We start from the raw sequence: 6,345 nt of genomic DNA on the forward strand, positions 1-6,345 counted from the left end.
TCTGTTCTGTTCTCATTTTTTTTTCTTAGCTTTGATTCTTTTTGTTTTCTCTTCCTCTCTGTATGGGGCAGAAACGTGGAACATAAGAGAAGAAGAGAGAAGGAGTTTGAATGTGTTTGAGATGAGGTGTCTGAGAAGTATGGTGGGGGTTACTAGGCTAGATAGAGTGAGAAATGAGGAGGTGAGGAGGAGAACAGGGGTGAAAAAGGATTTGGGAGAGAGGGTTGATGAAAGAATATTAGGATGGTTTGGACACATGGAAAGAATGAGTGAAGAAAGACTAGTAAAAGAGGTATGGAAGGCAGATGTGGAGGGAGTGAACATGAGGGGACGTCCTAGGATGAGGTGGATGGATGGGGTGAAGGGGGCTTTGGGTAAGAGGGGAATGTCTGTTGAGGAAGGAAGGGAGAGGACGGAAGACAGAGGTGAGTGGAGAATGGTTGTATATGGATGATGTTGTGACTGCATGAGGAGAAATGGGCAGGGGGGTGGGGGGTGGGGTAGTATGTGTGAGTAAATTTTGACGCAGCCCGAAGGGATTTCTCCCCGTCCTCTCCTTATATGCAAAGGGGGACGGAGAGGGGGGGGTCGCCGATTAAATGAAGCGGCCTTGCTGTGGATGTACTGTGTCCTGCGACACTGCTTCTGACCCAGGGCGGTGGGCAGGGTGCAGGGATGACCCGTCATCCAGGAGGTGCTCAGATGAGAGGAAGGGTGGGAGGGGTGTGGAGTGTATTTAGAGATGAAATGGGTGGGAGTGTTTTTATGCCTTTCCCTTTTTGGCTACCTCCCTTGGAAGGGGGAAAAAGCCTTGGTATATGTATGTATGTCCTCTCTTTCCTCATCTCTCTTTTTATCCATACCTGTTTGTACTGATCACTTTCTGCTAGTTTCCCTGTTTTTGATAAGACATTCTCTGCTGTTGTTTGTGACCTGAATTTAACCTTAATTGATCTGGTCTTGTCTATACTGTATTTCCCTAGTCTATTTCTTCAATTTCTTTCCCTATTTCCTGTTCACCTTCTTAAAATACTTTTAATACATTGTTTACTTTTTCTCATCTCTTACTCTTGTAGTCCTATTCGGATTATGCTTCTCTTCCATTCCTAATATAACTATACATTTCTTTTTATCTGCTAAGTCTCTTACTATATTCTCCTTCTCTCTCATCACTTTAATAACTGTCCTTAGTGTGTTCCTTTATCTGTTGTTTCTCTATATCTCTAAATTCAATTTTATTATCCTCCAGAACTTTTTTCCAACCCTTTACATCTTTTGCTATGGACCTTTTATTCTCTTTATTATTCCTCTTTAATTCCTCATTCTCATCCTTTACTTCTTTTAACTGTCTTTTTAATTCTTCTATTTCTTTATTTAGGTTTTGGTTCTCCTTTAGTTCTTCCAATTTATCAACTTTTTGTGTAATTAGTGCAAGTTGACTATACCTAACCTCCCATGATTCATTCATTTTTGTTAAATTTTCCTCTAGACTTGCTAATTGGGGGAGGTTGTCATCTCCTCCCTCATTAAGTCCATAGAAATAATTATCTCCACTTTCTATTGTGCTGCTCTTATCTATATTTCTAATTTTAATGCTTTTACTGACTTGTTTGACTTCAGCTGTATCGTCTGGACATCTCTTGTTCACCCCTTCTGACATCTGGGGCCTGTTCGTCCCCTTCCTCATTTTCTTCCATTTTCCTCAATAATTCCTCCCCTTCTCCTTTTTCTTCACCTGTCCACTACACCATGAGCTATCTCCTTCCCTTATACAACACAGGTACTCCCTCGTCGTTGAAATCCACAAAAATTGCATTTTTCCCGGAGTTCCAATCTTCGCCGTCAATCCAATGATTGTGTGTGTGTATACATATATGTATATATATTCAACAGTAATCACATAAAACACGTGAATAAAGATATTTTGCTTGAAACCACGAGGAAATCAAATATCGGAATACTGAACGTTTTCGTCTATTTAAGACATTTTCAAAGTACATACTGTACTTTGAAAATGTCTTAAATAGACGAAAACGTTCAGTATTTCGATCTTTGATTTCCTCATGGTTTCAAACAAAATATGTATATATATATATATATATATATATATATATATATATATATATATATATATATATATATATATATATATATATATATATATATATATATATATATATACACATAAAAGCCATGTACCAGACCCTCTTTGTGGAGGTAAGGAAATTATGTTGTCTTGTGGTCCAACAATTTTCTTATCCTTTATTCTTTTTTTTTTTTCTTTTTTTCTTTTTTCAAATAAGGTCAGCACCTTGGCACCTGCCCTCCCACTTCTCCTGTTCACCAGAAACATAGAAACCAACCCAGGCCCATACACAAATCCAATAATCTACTCACACACACCCCATCATATATGAGCTCTGTGCTAGCATCTAAGAGAGTAATATCTATTAATTATGAGTCCAACACATGGTCCAAGACCAGAGTGAATCACACATCCATCAAATACAATGCATACCACTCTTGGTTCCACCTCATATGCACTACACTCTCCAACACAAATCACAACACAAAGAAATTGGACCTACAAACAACATGAAACAAAACACACATCCAAAAACACAATTAAAAACATACTACAAATACACGTCAACTAAATCACAAACACACAGAGCTAATTTACTTCCTACATGAACACAATATACATATATTATTAATATGATTTTTTTTTTCGCATCCGACCTAGATATGGATCAAAAGGTCTCCTGTCGGCATGCTCCGCCTTTGTAATCCTTTGTAATCTCTAATCCAAGAAAGAAAACCTGAGTCTACATTAATCACATTCACTGATTACACAACACATGAAACAAAGGTGGACTCATGACAGTGATACACTAAAATATACCCTTTTCCAACAAAACAAAACAAAACTAAAACTAAACACAAGCACCACAACAAAGGTCTCAGTCCAAATGCAAATGAAGAAAACAACTTACATTGCAAACATTTGTATTTAGGTTCAGAATCCTTTATCTAAATTAAATAGGGCTGGAAGTATATTGAATTTCAGATTTTTTCAGATTTTGGAATATTTACATATCTTTATCAATGAAATGGTCCTTTATCATTTTCACCCCTATGTTGATGTGGTAAAAAATCTATACTGAAATTATTATAATGGTCAGTGAATGTGATATATTTCACTGTTACATGATTACACATAATGAGAACAAACTTACAGCACCGTGTAAATTGGCTTTTGTATTTACCTAACTGTATTTACCTAATTGTAGTATACAGAAAAGGAGCAACACTCATTGGGTCTAGTCTCCTATTCTCTATTTATCATACCTAGCCTCAAATTCATGTACAGTTCCAACTTAATCTATAGCCTTGATTTCCAACTATCATATTTAGATTTGAACTCCTGTATTGTTTAACCTTGGACTATATCACTTCCTTAGCTATTCCAAGTATTTAAGTATCTATATGGAAAACTGTATTTCTTCACATCCTTTAGACATGTAGTCTTCCTTAATTTGCCCCCATGACCTCTTAAAGCCCGCCCATCTTCAATCAGGAGATCTCTTCTGTCAATGCAAACTATCCCCTTTAATGACCTGAATACTGTAATCATATCACCTCTTTCTCTTCTATTTTTCAAAGTTGGAAGACCCAATGCTTTTAGTCTTTCCTCATATGGTTTATCTACCAGGCTGAGGACCAGTTTGGTTGCTGTTCTTTGTATTCCCTTGATCTTGTTTATATCCTTAACTCTGTGTGAGGACCATACTACTTACTGATATTCCAGTCTTGAACTTGCTTGTTTCAATGGATTTATTCATCATCTCTTCATCCATATAGTGAAACACCATTTTGATCTTCTGCAATAGTTTGTATGTCTCTCCCACAATCCTGCTGATATGTCTGTCGGGTGACAGTTTCTCTTTTATCAAGACTTCCAAATCTTTCCTTCTTTTGCTTTTATAATGGGTTCACTTCCCAAGGAATAGTTTAAGGATGGTCTTTTCCCATTATTGCCCATTTCCAGTACTTTGTATTTTTTGGCATTGAACTTTATGTCCCATACAAAAATAGTGTCTAGATCTTTTTGCAATAATCTACCATCCTCCTGAAAAATGAGGAAGACTAGACTATTGCAAAAACATCTAGACACTATTTTTGTATACAGCCAAGAAGGTGGAATGCAGTTCAGTACCAAAAAGTGCAAAGTACTGGAAATGGTCAATAATAGCAAAAGACCACCCTTAAGCTATTCCTTGGGAAGTGAACCCATTACAAAAGCAAAAGAGGAGAAAGATTTGAGAATGTTAATAAAAGACAACCTGTCACCTGACATATATATTAGCAGGATTGTGCTTACTAATGTACATGTATCCTTTTATCTTAAACCCTTTTAAAGTTACCATAATATTAATTCTTTCTAAGTTATATTAATGTTCCATCAAAAACAATATAATTTCAGGTGAACAAAAATATTAAATAGTGGTTTGATGGTACATACATATACCATGGGCTTTTTTCCCCTTACAAGGGAAGTAGCCAAAATCAAAGGCTTACACTCCCACTCATTTCATCCCCACATACTCCACTCTTATTCACCATCCCTCCCTCCCTCTTTTCTTGGCTCCTCCTAGATGATGGGTCATCCCTGCAGCTCCCCCACTGCCCTGGGTCAGAAGCAATGTAGCAAAACACAGCAAATCCACCGTAAGTCCATTTAATTTTATCAGGAACCCCCTCTCCATCCCTTCATGCAGTAAAACACAAGACGGGGAGAAATCCCTTCAGGCTGTGTCAAAATATCCTTTACATGTACTCCCTCACCCCCCATCCCCCACCCACTCCCTTCCATGCATCACAGCATCATCCATACATAACCATTCTCCACTCAACCCTATCTTTTGTTTTTTCCCTTCCTTCTGCAACAGACATTCCTCTTTTTCCCAATGCCCCTTTTACCCCATCCATCCATCTCATCCTTAGTTGGCCCCTCATGTTCACTCCCTTCACCTCTGCCTTCCACATCTCTTTTACTAATCTTTCTTCACTTATTCTTTCCATGTGTCCAAACCATCAGAATATTCTTTCTCTCTTTTTTGGTTAGATGGTAAATTGACAAATTATCTGTATTAGGCCGATTCCTCCAACAGCTTTGGCTTCTTATATTGGTTTATAATCTTATTTGATTTTTTTTTATAACTTCATCATTTTATAGAAAATAAAATTATTTACTTACTCTGGTTACCGGTATTCCTTTATCATCTCATACACCCTTTACACATTTTTTTTTTTTTTTTTTTCAAATACAGCAGTGTGAGTTTAGCTTCAAAACACTTTCTGGAATTTTTCATTTGTGGATTTTCTCCCATTAAGATGCTTGGATTTTAGAGATTTTCAGATCTTGGAATTTTGTATAAAGGATTCTCAACCTGTACCACCCACTACATCAACCCCCTGAGAACACTTCTTTTAACTCCATCCACTCAACACTAACAAATCACATACTGGTAGATATAATCTGAATACACATCTCCCAATCTGTCTAAATACACAAACAGCAGATCAAAGAGGAAATACTAAAACAATTCCCCAACCTTAGCATGATCAACTCCAGGAAATACTCCAGTAGACAACCTCCTCAACATAGCCAACAAGCAATGTCCCTAGATGTAACAATGTGCTCACCCTCCCTACAAACATGTATAACATGAGAAACCATACATGACCTCCCCTCTGACCACTTCCCAAAAAAAGATTATCATAAAATTAGAAGAGTAAATACAGCCTGCATTCAAGAGAACAAAATCTAAAGATATTTGATATAGACCAGTTCACATACTTAAACAGAGTAGTGGAAAAAAAGATCTATGACCATTCAGAAGGAAAGCAAAAGACACATTCCAAAAGGCTACAAGAAAAAATATAAAACTGACTATATACAAGAAATAGCCACCCTCGAAAAATGAAAACAATATCTAACAAATAAGAAAAAGGTTGCTTAAAACATGTTTGGAAGTAGCCTATATCTTTCCAGAGATAAGTGGGTTTGTGGAGCGAGCTGGATAAAAATATAATCAAGGCAAAGAACATAATTGACTTTAACCCATTAAACTCCGATGACAAGATGTCTTGTCATTTGGTCAAATAAAACAAAAAATTATAAAACACCAAAATGTTTGATCCAACACCAGAAAAATATGACGTCAGTCCTCGCTTCGCTCGCGAGCGAAGCGAGGACTGACGTCATATTTTTCTGGTGTTGGATCAAACATTTTGGTGTTTTATAATTTTTTGTTTTATTTGACCAAATGACAAGACATC

The sequence above is a fragment of the Oratosquilla oratoria genome, chromosome 33 (genome assembly GCF_046742065.1).
Source record: "Oratosquilla oratoria isolate Oo_2021 chromosome 33, ASM4674206v1, whole genome shotgun sequence".
Lineage (NCBI taxonomy): Eukaryota > Metazoa > Arthropoda > Malacostraca > Stomatopoda > Squillidae > Oratosquilla > Oratosquilla oratoria.